General features: G+C 39.2%; 1 protein-coding gene across 1 annotated transcript in view; it reads right to left on the reverse strand.

Moving 5' to 3' along the window:
- The window catches only part of ARHGEF38 (Rho guanine nucleotide exchange factor 38), a 627494-nt gene that overhangs the window by 441948 nt on the left and 167680 nt on the right, over window positions 1-17866 (reverse strand). The window lies entirely within an intron of this gene.

Raw genomic sequence — 17866 nt, forward strand, 5'->3', positions numbered from 1 at the left:
GTAGCTGAGTGCCAGGGTCCACAGCTCCAAGGTCATTCTGCATAGGGGGTATGAATGAGTGCCTCCCTGTTTGTTGATGTACCACATGACTGTGGTGTTGTCTGTCCTTATCATCAACTGGCCCTCTTTGAGAAATGGTTTGAACTTTTGGATTGCCAGTTTTACTGCCAGCATTTCTTTTAGGTTGATGTGCAGTTGAAGTTGATCCTGTGTCCACAATCCTTGCACGCACTTGTCCAGCATGTGGGCCCCCCATCCTAGGTCTGAAGCGTCTGTTGTGATGGTCTGGCTTGCTTGACATCTGCGAAAGGGTAGGCCTGGGTTTGACTGGCATGCCTGAGCCCACCATAGGAACTCCTGTTTTAAGCATGGAATTAGTGGGATTTCTGTTTCTAGACTGTGTCTGTGTTGGGACCATAAATTCTTTAGGTACCACTGTAGTTTTCTCATATGTAGTCTGGCAAATGGAACCAAGATTATGCATGATGCCATGAAGCCCAAGGCCTGCAGTACTTTTCTTGCTGTTAACTTGTTCAGTTTTGTTAGTGCCAAGAAGTATAGAGGGAGTTCTTTTTGTTTTTCTGTAGTCAGAAATGCCATTTGTTTTACTGTGTCCAATTCACCAAGAATGTCCTTGTTTGGGATGGTATCAGCCTTGACTTTTGTAAATTGACTGTGTATCCCAGTGCTTGTAGCAAGTAAATGACCCTTTGTAAATCTGTTGTCAGCTTGCTTTTGTTGTCCCCTTGTAGCAGGCAGTCGTCCAGGTATGGGTAAATTTGAATTCCCTGAAGTCTGCAATGGGCGATTACTGATGCCAGGCATTTTGTGAATACTCAGTGTGCAGTAGATACGCCAAAAGGCAATGCTCAGAATTGATAGTGCTCTGATCCTGCAAGAAATCTGAGGTATCTTCTGCAGATTGGCGAATGGGGACGTGCAGGTATGCCTCCTTGAGATCTAGAGTTACCAGCCAAGACTCCTTGCCCAGCATGGGAAGAAGTTGCTGTAGGGTCAGCATTTTGAATTTTGGGACAATGATGTATGTATTTAAGGTGGACAGGTCGAGAATTGGTCTCCAACTTTTTCCTTTCTTGGAACTAGGAATAGTCTGGAGTAGAACCCCTTTCCTTGCTCTGCTGTTGGCACTCTTTCCACAGCTCTCATGTTTGCTAACTCCATTATCTGGCATAGAGCCTCTATTTTTGATTTGGAGGTAGATTTGGCATTCCTCTTTTGACTGGAAAAGTGTGGAAGTGAAACCGGTAACCTTGATCTATGGTTTGTAAAATCCACTTGTCCTTTGTTATGTAGTGCCAGTTCTTTGAAAATAAGGTTAACTTTCCGCCTAGAGGAGCTGCTATTTGTTCCCTGGTAGGCGGATTTAGGTTAAGTCACTGTGGTTGTGTTGATGTAGTGGCGGTGGCTGTGTCTGTGCCTCTGTTGTTACCTTGCCACTGTCTTCCTCTGTAGGCACCTCCTCTGGATTGGTTTCTGCCTCTGGAACGTCTATTCCTGCCTTTGAAATTTTGTGGAGTCAGGAAAGGACCAATTTTTGGCAGGCCAGTTCCTGCTAAACCTTGGGGTTGAACCTGCAAGAAATCTTTAACAGTTTGAACAGATTTTGCCTTTTCTTCCATTTTCTTCATAACCTGCTGGGCAGATGTACCAAACAAACTTGTCTTGTCCATAGGAGCATCTAGCAACTTAGCTTTAACATGATCCGGTAAAGCTTGTTCCTTTAGCCATGCATGCCTTCTTATCACTGTGCCTGTCATGGCTGATCTAAATGAAGCCTCCAGTGCATCATAGCCACATTTTAAGGAATGGTTGCTAACCTGTTGTATGTTATTTACCATCTCTAATACATATTTCTTATCAAGAGATTCATCAGTGGTTAGTTTTTAGTTAACTGATCCAGCATAAACTCTTGGTATTGTATCATGTGAAACTGACAGTTTAAAGCTCTAGCTGAGAGAGTAGCTGAAGTGTAGACCTTTTTACCCCATCTGTCTAATGACCTTGCTTCCCTTTCATAAGGAATAGGGTTTTTAGCTATGGTCGCGGCTACTGCCTTGGGGCCCTGGGATATAGTTTCTGGGTCTGCAAGTGGAGCCTTGTAAAGGTGGTGATGAGTATCTGGCACCCTGTAAAATCTATCTGGTTTGGCAGGGGCTGGGGGTAAAGAATCTGGAGCGGAGCAAACATCATTGAAAGCATCATCCACCACAGAGAGAACAGGGGGTATAGCTAAGGGCCTGTGCTGTGGGAGGTGCAGAAAAGTCCTAAGTCTTTTTCTGGAGTCTGAAAAATCCTGTTGCTGCCATTGGAACTGTTCTCGCATGGCATGTAAGGTTTACCCAAAGGAGAATTCTTCTGGAGGGGAAGCAGCTGGGATGGATTCTTCAGCATCAGAATCTTCAAAATTGGAGAAGGGAGCCTCTGGCTGGTCAGTTATGTCTGATTCATCAGCAGAATCATCAGAGGACACTGGCTCGGGGGCTCTGCCCTAGGTCTCTTCTCTGGGGGCTGAGAGGCCCTGTCTGGGTGAGATTGAGATCCTCTAATTAAAGAAATTAAATCTTCTGCCAAAGTAAGCATTTGAGAACTAGAAGAGGGCCTGGATGTGGGTGGTTTAACAGGCACTGTTTTAGCAGTCTTGGCTGCTTTAGCCCTGGCGAAGGCCTTAATGGACATGGCTGCTGGAGGCCTGGCAGCACCACGTGCTGGGGTAGAAACATCCAAGGGGATGGTGTCTGATAAGTCAACCACCGTAGTGGGTAAAATTTCTGAAGACGTTTCAAGAGTTGTAGCAGGGGCCTCAGTTGTAGGAATAGGTTCAGCTGTACTTTGTTCAGTTTTCTCGGTTTCGGCCGAAACCGAGACACTCGCGGTTTGTTTGACCATGGTTTCGGCCGAAACCGAGGACCGCGAGTGTCGGTCTTTATCTTTGCGTTTTTTGCTAGATTGGGTAGTCGGAGGATCCGACGGCATAATGTACGCAAAATCAGAACCGAAAAACTGTTCTGCAAACTCCGACCGGGAAGAAGCACAGGACGAACAGGCTGCTACGTCGTGGGCTGGGCCTAAACAAGACAGACAGTAAGAGTGGAAATCTTTATGAGGTATTTGTTTCCCACAGTTTAAACAATTGTTAACTTTTTCTGACATCGGCTGAGGCAAGAAAGAGTCCCCAACGGGTACTTAGCTTTAGAAGTCTTAAGTAGTATTCGGTAGAAGTAATCTCTGGATCCGACCGACCGGCACTTGCGAACAGCTTCTGCTTGGCGCCACGGCAAGAAAGACTGGGAAAATGGCGCGGCTGATGCCTTTATACCCGAAGACCAACAGAGATGACGCCGGGTGGAGTGCGACATCAGCGAAGCGGACCGGACTTTGGAATCCGGCCGACTGAAGGGCTGCCTGACGACAGGACAACCCACTTGTTATGACTGCAGATGCATCCATGAAGGACATATGTCTTTTGTTGCACAGTAATTGTTGAAATGGAAAATAGGCATGACTATGAGATGTCAGCCACTATTCTTTAGAATGAGACCAAGAATATGGGCATGGCTTCCAGGGTCACTGTTTCTGGCAGGGCACCCCAGTGGTGCAGTATGGATCCAAGAACTTCCTTTATTTATTGCACAGGAACTACCTGGAGTTCCTACTTTTGGACTCCTATGAGAGGCCCAGTATAAGGTGTTTGTCTACCACTGATATCAGGGCTGTCAGTAGTGTCATAGGCATACCACACTCTGGTGAGCTGTGCAGGCATTACTGCAGTGACATGGAGAGGCACCATCATGACCTTCTGCACTGATGGAAAGAAGTGGTCAGAATAAGGGCACCTGACAAGTATTGTAATGATGTCAGTGCATTTGCTGTAGACATTTTGTTTCCTTATTAATTCAGTGAAGGCATAGGTTCATAGGTTCATAGGTAGGTACTAGGCTATTGGCCCTATGGCCTATATAAGCCTAGCCAAATGGTACCCTGGCTTTTGTCACTCCATGTTGGTAAATGTTTGTCTTTCTGTCTGCAGCTCAGAAAACTATTCAGATGTCTAGTCTCCTATTTCAGAGGAGGTGGATGGAGCTCCATTCCAGGCACAAGGGTGCATATGTTCTTCACTTTCTTTACTGAAATGCTCTTTGATTTAGAAATATGTTTACACTACATTAGTTGTAAGTAAGTTGTCTGTATATCTGTAAACTATACTGTGGGAGCTGTTGTTATGTATTACATATGTAAGTATTGGTATCAACATGTATATGGCTCCCCAGTCATAAGTTAGGTATGTGGAGCACATGTATCCATTTCAGTTGTGTGTCCCTACACATGTGATAGCTGTACAGTAAATGGCAAGTACAGAAAGACAGTTTGCTCATACTTACAGAATGATCTCACAGATTTTTGTCATTAAAGTAGCAGTAATGCATCTGTTAGCACTAGACAGTGGAGGTATTGCAGCCCGAAGAGGCTTTCCTGTAAGCACCTTTTAGACAGCATATCATACCATAGTAATCTTTGGATATTAGACAAGTGTGTCGTTCCTCACAGTTTTATTTATTTATTTACTTTGGTTCTGTAATTATTGTTTTGTGTTATGCATTTGCTCCTGATTTTCTGTTACACAGTTCATGCATTGATTTATTGCAATCTCTCCCTATTTTTCCATTTTCTTCCTCTCTCGCTATCATTACTTTTGTTCTGCTTGTTATATTACTTCTCTCCCTTTATTTTGTAGCTATTTACAATGGCTGCCATGGCAGTGCCAGTGGATAGGCTGGGTTCCACTATTCCCTGCCAGCACAGCCAGCCACTGAATCTGTGCCTGAGCCAGTGGAGGCTGCTCCTTGGAGAATGAATGGGGGTGTAATCTGCCATCATTCCCCAACCATGGTGGTCGTCTACTGGCTGGGAGAGAAGTTGTTCCTGCTGGTGGCTCTGCCAGTGGTGGGTTTTATGTCACACACAGGGAGCTGACAGAGGTAAAGGGGTACTTCATGGATTTGCAGATAGATGCCCATATTGGCCACCTGGTAAGACTCCTGTTGTGACTAGTAGATCTGCATCCCTGCTCAGTCCTTCCAGCCCCAAAACAACCAAGACTCACTGGAGAGGGTGGACAGAGTGCTGTCTGAACTTCTTCTGGGGATAACACATGCAGAACAGAATAGGAGATCATACGTGATGCATCCATTCTTTTTGTGTCAAAGCCCTCCCGTGCTTGTTGTCCAGTCCTTTCTATCACCACTCTACACTTTGTTACATGTCTCTAAATCCAATGTCATCCCCCTTAATGTATCCGCACCTCCCATATCAATTGTGTCTTAGTTAAGAGTTATTGTGTTTGCACCTCCTACCTACCCTTAACTTGTTACCATACCTTCACCGTCCCTTACATTCTTCCCTACTACTTCCTCTTAAAAAAAAGGACACCTGTTCCACAACAAAAACTTTCCTCTGCTTGCTGCCCCTTTTTTATTTTGAAAAAAAAAACAAGTAAAAGCACAAATTAAGGAACCAACGATAATCCAAGGAGGAAGAACCAGTTGCACAAAAACAAATAGCGTAATACAATTTAATAACCGCTTTCGTCGAGAGACTTCTTCAGAATGCATTTTAAAAATTCATGACATCATTTAAATAGCTCACCAATAATTACTTTCAATAATTCAATAAAATTAATTAAAAAACAATCAAAAATGTTAATTAAAAAACTCCATCTGAACACTTTTATCAATGCTTAATTTACCATCTCTTAAAAAACATTTAACGTTTATGGTGTCATTCAACCCTGGGAATTTGTCAGATTTTAATCTTATTTGCCATAGGGCTTCCCTTTGCTCCACATAGTTTTTAAAATCACCACCCCTCAAATCTGTTTTGCAAACTTCTATAACTGAAAATGTAAATTTCTTAAAGTTATGACAAACCAATGAGTGTTTAAATAAAGCATTTGTCTCATCCTGAACTTTAATGCTATAAATATGTTCGCGAATTCGTGTTTTTAAGCATCTGGTCATCATTCCTACATAAAAAGCAGGGCATGTACTGCAGGTACTAATGTAAATAACACCTTTGGTGTTACAATTTACGTATTCTGGTACTTCAAAGGTTCGGTCGGTAGTTTCTACTGTTATTAATGGCCCAGGTGAAATGTATCTACACATGTTGCATTGAAAACAAGGAAACATACCTTTCCTATTTGTTCTATTTGACACTAGATCTCTATTATTGTTTTCTAAGGCTTTTTTAATATTAAAAGTATTTCTAAATACAAATGAAGGTTTGTCTCCTATGATTTTACAAACTTCAAGATTCCCCTGAATTATTTTCCAATTTCTCTCAAGTAAATGCCTTATTTTTAGACTATCACTTGTCATATCTAATGAGCAAACTGGCTTGTTACTAATGTCTGAATTATTTGATACTGAAAATAAAGGGGTATCACCATGGGAAGTATTGCTGTTTAACAATGCTGGATATAATGTCTTTCTTTTATTTAAAACTTCTTTAATTATATTTTCCAATAGTGATTTGTTATACCCTCTATCAATGAACATGTTATTAATAAAAGTTATCTCTTCCTGTAAATCACTGTCCTTCGATGTCATTCGACAAGCCCTGATAAACCGTCCTTTAGGTATATTTCTAATAACATGGGTAGGGTGTCCACTTTGAAAATGCAGTTAACTATTGGTGAAAGTCTTTTTCCTAAAAATCCGACTATGGAATCTTAGTTCTGTGGTGTCCCACCAAAAAAGTATGTCCAAAAAATTAATATTTAAACCAATTGTACCTAAAGTGAATTTTAAAAAACTCATGGAATGATTTATTTCAAACAGAAAATGTTCAACTATAACTTTGTCCCCTTTTATAATAAAAATCAAATCATCGACAAACCTATGATACAATAAAATGTGAAAATTACTTTTTAAATGACTAAGACAATCAAGTTCCCACCAAGACATTACTAGGTTAGCATATGAGGGTGCAGCAGAGGACCCCATAGCTACCCCTCTTGTTTGTCTATAATAGGTACCATTGAATAAAAAGTAATTGTGAAATAACAAAATCTCTAAAAATCTACATATGGTGGAAATTTGACCTGTATTATAATTAGATTTATTGCTTAATAAATTACGTATAGCATCAACCCCCTCATCATGGGGAATACATGTATATAAGGAAACGACGTCCAAGGTAAAAATGACATGCTTGCTTGGATCAAAAACATTCCTATCTGCAAATTCTTTTAGTTTTGCTAAAAAATGCCAGGAATCTTTTACAAAAGATTCCTGTTGGGAAACTAATGGCCCTAAAGTGGCATCTATAGCAGTGATATTCCTTCTGTTATTGAATGTGGAGAGGACACAATTGGCCTAAAAGGCGGATACACTAAACTTTTGTGGACTTTCGGTATTCCAAAAAGAATACCAATCCTAGGCTTATCTATAACACAAAATTCATAAACTTCTAAGTCTATCTCACCAGACATCAAGGCATCGTACAAAAAGGAATGTATTAATCTAAATTTTTTATTTATTTCACATAATGAAACAACTTCATATTCCTGTTTATTGTTTAATAATTCCAGCATTTTTTTCTTATAAGAATCTTGTGTCATTATCACTATGTTACCCCCTTTGTCGCTTCTCATAAATCTCAATGTATTATTTTTCTTACGTAACTGATAAAAAGCTTTCCTATCATTAGATGTTAAATTATTGTCCTTTTCAGTGCCCTTGGTTATCTGTTCAAGCTCTTGTATACATACTTCTTCAAAGATTTTAATAGTATGATTTAATTGAGGGTTAAAAGTAGAAGGTTTTATTAAGGCTTTGTTTGTCAAGGGAATATCATGCAACAAGTACTGTAAATTCAATTTTCTGGCGTACTTTTTTATGTCAACTACTGTTTTCCCATAATCAGCCTTAGTGGTGGGAATAAAATTAAACCCAAATCTTAAAACATTTATCTCGTTGGAATTAAATTCAACATCAGTTAAATTAATGATATCAAAGCGGTTGCTTTGTAAATTTAGGTCTCTTCTCCTGAGGAGCTCGACCCCAAAAAGGTGCGACTCCTCGTTAATATGGTCTTTTTCTGGGATGGAATTTTCTTCGCAAAAAAATTTGAAGAAGTTGATGTCAAATTAGTGACAGAAATGTTTTTACCCCCTTTAGTTTTGACGCTAACACTGTTAGCATCAAAGTTATCTTTATCTGAATCAGTATTAGTAGATTCCTCAGAGTTTTTATCACCATCAATATTTTCAACGGTTTCAGTATTTTTCATGTTGGTAGTACTTATGGTATCTTTTGCTGGTCCAGTTGAACGTCTACCTGCGTTTCCGTTATCACGGGTAGCTGCCGTAGTACTGCCCGTCACAACAGAGCTGTAAATGCGTCTATTTGCATTGGAAAATGCTGATGTTTTAAAGTTATTGTCTTTGCCACGTTGCACAAAGTGATTAAAAGCCGTTTTGGACTCATAGGAGGCAATATCACGCAAAAGTTTAGAATATTTTCTATTAGTAACTTCCGTGGAATGTCTTTCTACGTCGTCGGCGATCTTGTTAAAAAGATCAACCTGTTTCTTGTTATCAGCTAGCATGCTTTTAAGTTCTGATTCAATTTGACAAATGTCGTCTTTCAAGACACTCATTTTTGTCAAATTGTTGTCCATTAACAGTTTTAAAAAGGATAATCCCGCTTCGTTAAAAAAGGATACCAAAATATTAAACATAGGATCACCTAAGTACACTCCGTTGGGGCATTTAAAAAACCTTAGCCCTTTTGGTATGATACGTAATTCAATGCACCTTTCGAAGTAACAGTTCTCTATAAATAAGGAACGGTACCTTTTTAACAATTTCGAGTCCTACAGGTTCCTTTAAAGAACTTGACACCGGTATTGAAATCACCGAAGAAAACGTTCCTCCTGCGGATCATGTGAAGCAGACAGGCTGCTTTAGTCACCGCTTACATCAACAAAGTGCACCCGGAGTTAAACTGATATTGGATACTTTCAACAATCCCTTCGGAACACATCCTGTTTCTCCTCTGTCCATTAACAGTGAAGAAATCAACAAAAAAAGTGAACTTCTTGGCAAATTGTTAAAAAGGTACCGTTCCTTATTTATAGAGAACTGTTACTTCGAAAGGTGCATTGAATTACGTATCATACCGAAAGGGCTAAGGTTTTTTAAATGCCCCAACGGAGTGTACTTAGGTGATCCTATGTTTAATATTTTGGTATCCTTTTTTAACGAAGCGGGATTATCCTTTTTAAAACTGTTAATGGACAACAATTTGACAAAAATGAGTGTCTTGAAAGACGACATTTGTCAAATTGAATCAGAACTTAAAAACATGCTAGCTGATAACAAGAAACAGGTTGATCTTTTTAACAAGATCGCCGACGACGTAGAAAGACATTCCACGGAAGTTACTAATAGAAAACATTCTAAACTTTTGCGTGATATTGCCTCCTATGAGTCCAAAATGGCTTTTAATCACTTTGTGCAACGTGGCAAAGACAATAACTTTAAAACATCAGCATTTTCCAATGCAAATAGACGCATTTACAGCTCTGTTGTGACGGGCAGTACTACGGCAGCTACCCGTGATAACGGAAACGCAGGTAGACGTTCAACCGGACCAGCAAAAGATACCATAAGTACTACCAACATGAAAAATACTGAAACCGTTGAAAATATTGATGGTGATAAAAACTCTGAGGAATCTACTAATACTGATTCAGATAAAGATAACTTTGATGCTAACAGTGTTAGCATCAAAACTAAAGGGGGTAAAAACATTTCTGTCACTAATTTGACATCAACTTCTTCAAATTTTTTTGTGAAGAAAATTCCATCTCAGAAAAAGACCATATTAACGAAGAGTCGCACCTTTTTGGGGTCGAGCTCCTCAGGAGAAGAGACCTAAATTTACAAAGCAACCGCTTTGATATCATTAATTTAACTGATGTTGAATTTAATTCCAACGAGATAAATGTTTTAAGATTTGGGTTTAATTTTATTCCCACCACTAAGGCTGATTATGGGAAAACAGTAGTTGACATAAAAAAGTACGCCAGAAATTTGAATTTACAGTACTTGTTGCATGATATTCCCTTGATAAACAAAGCCTTAATAAAACCTTCTACTTTTAACCCTCAATTAAATCATACTATTAAAATCTTTGAAGAAGTATGTATACAAGAGCTTGAACAGATAACCAAGGGCACTGAAAAGGACAATAATTTAACATCTAATGATAGGAAAGCTTTTTATCAGTTACGTAAGAAAAATAATACATTGAGATTTATGAGAAGCGACAAAGGGGGTAACATAGTGATAATGACACAAGATTCTTATAAGAAAAAAATGCTGGAATTATTAAACAATAAACAGGAATATGAAGTTGTTTCATTATGTGAAATAAATAAAAAATTTAGATTAATACATTCCTTTTTGTACGATGCCTTGATGTCTGGTGAGATAGACTTAGAAGTTTATGAATTTTGTGTTATAGATAAGCCTAGGATTGGTATTCTTTTTGGAATACCGAAAGTCCACAAAAGTTTAGTGGATCCGCCTTTTAGGCCAATTGTGTCCTCTCCACATTCAATAACAGAAGGAATATCACTCGTTATAGATGCCACTTTAGGGCCATTAGTTTCCCAACAGGAATCTTTTGTAAAAGATTCCTGGCATTTTTTAGCAAAACTAAAAGAATTTGCAGATAGGAATGTTTTTGATCCAAGCAAGCATGTCATTTTTACCTTGGACGTCGTTTCCTTATATACATGTATTCCCCATGATGAGGGGGTTGATGCTATACGTAATTTATTAAGCAATAAATCTAATTATAATACAGGACAAATTTCCACCATATGTAGATTTTTAGAGATTTTGTTATTTCACAATTACTTTTTATTCGATGGTACCTATTATAGACAAACAAGAGGGGTAGCTATGGGGTCCTCTGCTGCACCCTCATATGCTAACCTAGTAATGTCTTGGTGGGAACTTGATTGTCTTAGTCATTTAAAAAGTAATTTTCACATTTTATTGTATCATAGGTTTGTCGATGATTTGATTTTTATTATAAAAGGGGACAAAGTTACAGTTGAACATTTTCTGTTTGAAATAAATCATTCCATGAGTTTTTTAAAATTCACTTTAGGTACAATTGGTTTAAATATTAATTTTTTGGACATACTTTTTTGGTGGGACACCACAGAACTAAGATTCCATAGTCGGATTTTTAGGAAAAAGACTTTCACCAATAGTTACCTGCATTTTCAAAGTGGACACCCTACCCATGTTATTAGAAATATACCTAAAGGACAGTTTATCAGGGCTTGTCGAATGACATCGAAGGACAGTGATTTACAGGAAGAGATAACTTTTATTAATAACATGTTCATTGATAGAGGGTATAACAAATCACTATTGGAAAATATAATTAAAGAAGTTTTAAATAAAAGAAAGACATTATATCCAGCATTGTTAAACAGCAATACTTCCCATGGTGATACCCCTTTATTTTCAGTATCAAATAATTCAGACATTAGTAACAAGCCAGTTTGCTCATTAGATATGACAAGTGATAGTCTAAAAATAAGACATTTACTTGAGAGAAATTGGAAAATAATTCAGGGGAATCTTGAAGTTTGTAAAATCATAGGAGACAAACCTTCATTTGTATTTAGAAATACTTTTGATATTAAAAAAGCCTTAGAAAACAATAATAGAGATCTAGTGTCAAACAGAACAAATAGGAAAGGAATGTTTCCTTGTTTTCAATGCAACATGTGTAGATACATTTCACCTGGGCCATTAATAACAGTAGAAACTACCGACCGAACCTTTGAAGTACCAGAATACATAAATTGTAACACCAAAGGTGTTATTTACATTAGTACCTGCAGTACATGCCCTGCTTTTTATGTAGGAATGACGACCAGATGCTTAAAAACACGAATTCGCGAACATATTTATAGCATTAAAGTTCAGGATGAGACAAATGCTTTATTTAAACACTCATTTGTTTGTCATAACTTTAAGAAATTTACATTTTCAGTTATAGAAGTTTGCAAAACAGATTTGAGGGGTGGTGATTTTAAAAACTATGTGGAGCAAAGGGAAACCCTATGGCAAATAAGATTAAAATCTGACAAATTCCCAGGGTTGAATGACACCATAAACGTTAAATGTTTTTTAAGAGATGGTAAATTAAGCATTGATAAAAGTGTTCAGATGGAGTTTTTTAATTAACATTTTTGATTGTTTTTTAATTAATTTTATTGAATTATTGAAAGTAATTATTGGTGAGCTATTTAAATGATGTCACGAATTTTTAAAATGCATTCTGAAGAAGTCTCTCGACGAAAGCGGTTATTAAATTGTATTACGCTATTTGTTTTTGTGCAACTGGTTCTTCCTCCTTGGATTATCGTTGGTTCCTTTTTTATTTTGTCCTATGCTTCCATTCCTACCCATTATTCTGGTTAAAAATTAGATGTAAACAGTGCAGTAGCCCCTTTAAAGTAGAATACTGATCTTCCTCTAATTTTTTAGCATGTGCATGTGCTGAGGAGCGTTCACCCTCTATGTTCGGAAATTGTGTTCACCCAATTCCATAGCGGCTATTGCGTCTTTCTCCTGTTCACCACAGCCCCTGCTCTGGACATGTGCAGAATTTGTACTTATCTGCACTTTGAGTTTTCATGTTGTTAATTGATAATGAGCTCTGACGCATGCTGCACAGAGAAGATAAACAGCAGGAGGCTAACCGCCATTCCAGTGGGCATGTTTCTGATTCCCAGGGTAAATGTTATTTATTTGTGTAAATGAGTTTCAGATTTAAATGACTGGCACAAAGATCATGTAGAAACAGGCACGTTTGACTCAATGCAATAAAAGACTGAAACAGCCAACTTTTTTCAATAGTTATATGCAGCATAACAGGTGGTGCAACATCTGGCTTTTTATTTGCGATGCCAGCATCTGAGGCAAGAGAATGATATCTGACCAAAAAACTGAGTGTAAAAGGCAAAGGTAAACATTGTTATGCGACTGCTCTTTATTTTCATATGCAAGGTTATTAAAGGAACTCTCTTCATGTAATGTTTTAAATTGAATAGTGCTATGCTTTTTGGAAAACCTGATTGTAGGCCAATTGATTGTTAGACTTTAGGACAACATGGATACTGTGTCTTGGAAAATATATAAGATTACTACCCACAAATTTTAGATTATTTTGTTATAGTTTTCTACTTTTACTTTATCCCAGGTCATGGATGAAAAAAGATAAGTTCTGAATCAGTTATCTTATGGGTTAACACATAAGTAAGCAGCTGTAAGCTAAGAATTTGGTATAAATAATTCAGAAGAACTTTTGTGATATATGTGATCATGACACCATTGCAAGTCCTGCTTCTGTTTATGGAGTACAAGAAAAAAATGTTTCCTGTTTACCTCAAGAAGATGGCTGCTCATAGTAGCATATGATCTGTGACCAAATCATATCTGATTTCTTCTTAACATATTTAGCTCATATCCTTTGGAAAAGAGATTTGTTAGATCAATATGGTTGCATTTGGTAATATAAGCCATTATAATGAAATGGTGCACACCATAACTGCCAGGGTGCAAACTTGTAGAGATGGTGGACACATTTGATGTCCTGCATGGTTAGTAGGATTTCAGTTCTAGTCAGGTAATGGGCAGATGTGTAAAGAAGGTCTCTCAGAAGAGCAAAGGTAGTGGGAAAGTATGTGAGTAGATGGTAGGTGTGGAACATAATTTACCATAATGATCTGTGCTAATATTCTTTATCCTAGTAAACATATCTCCTAGATCTTACTGCACTGGAAGAAAGGTGTCCTAAACCTTTAAAATATCCATATCTATCTATTAATGGTAACCTAAAAGATACTAAGACTCCCATATAGTTATAAAATATGAAGCTATAGAAGCTTATATAAATAGTACAGTTGTGTACACTTACCATAAATGTAGATGTTTGAGTGTATTGAGCCTGCCCTGAAGTGTAGGTATTTCCTGCAAGATTCCCTTACTGGAATGTGCAGGTAAGCTTCCTTTAAGTCTAAGGTTGCCAACCAGGCATCTTTGCCTAGCATAGGAAGCAGCTGTTGAAGTGTTAGCATTTTGAATTTTGGGATGACCAAAAAGGTGTTTAGAATAGAGAGGTCCAGGATAGGGCACCAGGAGCTGTCTTTTCTGGGTACCAGGAAAAGTCTTGAATAAAAACCTTGTCCCCTTTCTTCTGCTGGGACAGGTTGAATAGCCCTGATACTTAGAATAGAGAGAACCTGCTGTAGAGTCTCTGCCCACTGATTGGGGGGGGGGGAGTAGGTCTGGCCAACCGTTTGGGGTTGGTAGGGGGTGGAAGTGGAATCTGTATCCTTGGGAAACTGTATTCAGAATCCATTTGTCCTGGGTAATGAGTTCCCAGTTTTTTGCATGCAGGGCGAGCTTTCCTCCTAAGGGAGCAGGCAGTTGAGCAGGGCTTGGAAGGGTTAAGGTTAAGCCATTGTGCCATTTTTCCACAGGGGGGAGTCTTACTACTCCCTGCTTTAGCCCCCCACTGCTTAGGCCTGTGCGTAGCATGAGACTGTAGCCTAGGTGGTCTGCTGTTTCTGGGTTTGGACCGAGAAGGCCTGAAAGAGACTGGAAAGGACCAATTCTTTGAAGGCCAATGCCTACTAAATCTGGGAGGCTGTACTTGCAGGAAATCTTTAACAGTTTGCATAGATTTAGCTTTTTCCTCCATCTTTTTGAGGACTTCTTCTGCTTTTTTGCCAAACAGGCGGTCTTGGTTTAAGGGAGCATCCAGTAATTTAGCTTTAACATGATCTGGCAAGTTTTGCTCCTTAAGCCAACCATGCCTTCTAAGTACAGACCCAGTGACAGCAGCCCTGCAAGATAAAGCCCTGCAAGATACTTCTAAAGAGTCAAAACTACATTGCAAAGTATGTTTACCAACTTGTTCTGCAGAATGTATTAAATCCTGTAATTCTTTGTGTTCAGCACAGTCAGGAATCAACATAATTTTCTGCTTAAGCAGTCCCATAATATGCTGCTGGTACTTTAACATATTAAACTGGCAATTTAAAGCCCTAATGGCCAAAGTAGCAGAAGTGTAAACATTCTTACCCCATCTGTCCAAGGCTCTAGAATCTTTATCAGAAGGGGTAGGATTTTTGGCAGCTGTAGCCTTAATGCCCTTTGGACCTTGGGAAATGGTCTCTGGATCCGCAGTAGGATTCTTGAAAAGAAACTTGTGAGAGTCAGGTACTCAGTAATACCTGTCAGGTTTCCTGGGAATTGGAGGAAAAGTGTCTGGGGAAAGGCTAGATTCCAAGAAAGCGTCATCTACAATGTCCAGAACAGGAGAGATAGCTAAAGGCCTGTGTTAAGGGAGGAGTAAGAATTCCCTAAGCCTCTTTTTGGAGTCAGAGTAATCCTGGCTTTCCCAGCGGAAATGCTGCCTAAGAGAGTGCAAGGTTTCACCAAAAGAAAAATCTTCTGGAGGGGAAGCAGAGGGAATGGAATCCTCTGCATCAGAATCCTCATAGGTAGATAAGGGCAAATCCTAGTAATCAGAAGAAACAGAAATATCAGATTCCTGATCAGAAGAATCAGAAGGAAAATCAGTTCTAGGTCTCTTAGAGGGGGAAGGCTGGCTTCCCCTAATTAAGGTAAATAAGGTCTTCAGCCATTCTAAGCATTTGTTTTTTAGGCATATGGGCCTGATCATGCGGTTTGGACGTCAGTTTTCTAGGCATGGGTTGAGTTTTAGGGCTGGATGAAGAAGATGGTGTCAGTTTAAAATGCAAGTCTGTAGGTCTGAATACACCCTCAGGAGCCGGTGCCTGCACAGCTGCTCCGGACCATCCAAGGTAGAGACATCCGCAGGTTCCATAGTCGAAGAAGTATTTCACGGCATACCAGACTCCGAATGGGTCTCAGTAGAGGCCTGCAAATCTGAGGTAGCGGGTATCAGGGGCTGCGAAAGTGCCTCACTGTGTAACGGCAGACTAGCAACTAGCTTAATAGAAGTGGAGTCGGCAGTTTTGGACCTATGCGGCCTCCCTCTGTCTTTATCCTTATGTTTTTTCAGAATATCAGTAGTCAGGTGGCTTAACAAAGTCATTTCTGGATAGTTATACCGAGTACCAAAATAATTTGCTGCAAATATAGCCCGACGACAAATATTTCAGGGGTTGAATAAGGCACAAAACCAACAGCGATGGATGTCGTGGTCTGGGCCTAAGCAAGGAATGCAGTATGAATGAAAATCTTTACGAGGTATTTGCTTTCCACAGGTAATACAATTGTTAACTTTATTTGTTAAGAGCAAGAGAAAGGATCCCCAATGGACTACTTAGCTTTTTTGAAGACTTCAGTTCTGAAACTCGAAAATGAAAATTTCAAGGGTCGGCCGACCGGCACTTGTGAACTGCTTCTGCTTCTGCTTCGGGCACCGCGCGGCAAGAAAGACTGATGTAGTGGCATCGGCTGCAAGTTTTATATCCCTGACGACCTGACGTCATGGAAGAAGAGGCAGCATCCGATGCAGGAATCCAAGACTCTGGTATTCAGGCTGGCTGAGGGCTACCTGCAGGCAGATAACCCAGATGTGACGACTGCAACAGTGAAACATGAAGAACATCAGCAATGCTCAATAAGGATACTCAGCCAGCTATGGTAGTAGTAGGAACAACTGGACTATTAAAGAAAAGAAAAGAATTTCCAAACATACTTACTTATACAGCTCAGTGGTGCATCAGTTTGCTTTGTTGCCTCATAGCAAGAGGTTCTCTGGTTCAATTCTCAGCTGGGCAATGCTGGGAACATTGTGGATGCTGGGAAGAGTATTCTTGACAGGCTTCAAAGACTGAATTTTTTGAACTTTAAATTTTGCCCTGACTTAAGAAAGGAGCCCATTCCTGTCACATTGCTAAAATCCCTAAACATTTAATAAAATTAAAAAAGAGCTGACTTAAGGAGGAAGCCTATGGCATAGACCACACAAGTTAATCATGCAGGTGTAGATTTGCAGAGGAAATGCCTTTGCATTCTGTAAAGTATGACTCAAGATAAACCCTATAATTAATGTCTCTCTTTAGCATATAATAATTACCTGATGATTTTGTTGCTCGATTAGGTCACTCTGGCATCCTACCACTTATATGACCACTCATTGCCGTATTCTAGCTGCTGGGTAATCTCTTTGACCAAAGGTGCAGCTGAGATGCTTATTGATTTTAGGGAATAAGGTAAGCCACTACTATTCTAGTAGCTTGCATCTGTCATAGTTCTTCCAATGCATTTTGGCTATCAGTTATACAAATACTTTATAGTTCAGCTGCAGATTATCTGCTGATTCCATGTCCCCCTGATGGAAGTTTCCAGATGCTGTGGCCGTACCGTCCAGAAGAAAGTGTTGCTGCAGGAATGCATACCCCTACTGCTTGTCTTCAGTGGAGTAAATAGACAGTGTGGAGCACAGGTATCTCAAAATGAAGCCCCAGTGATGCCCTAACACTCAGTTATGGAAGCAGATCTGGTGTGGTATGAGAAAGAAAATATTTGACCTTTTAGCAATATCTGTCTGCATAATGCTTAACATGTGAGACATTGTATTTTAATAACCTTTCATTTAGCTGATTTTTAACAAGCTAAAGTATTGACAGGATACGGGAACCCCCAAAATTTAACATTCCTCTGCCATGACAGATAGACATATTTTGATTTGTTAAAAAACACTCGACCACTTCACCACACGAAAAACAAATATATAACAAAACAGCAAGA

The sequence above is a fragment of the Protopterus annectens genome, chromosome 2.part0, assembly GCF_019279795.1.
Source record: "Protopterus annectens isolate FY-2018-M chromosome 2.part0, PAN1.0, whole genome shotgun sequence".
NCBI lineage: Eukaryota > Metazoa > Chordata > Ceratodontiformes > Protopteridae > Protopterus > Protopterus annectens.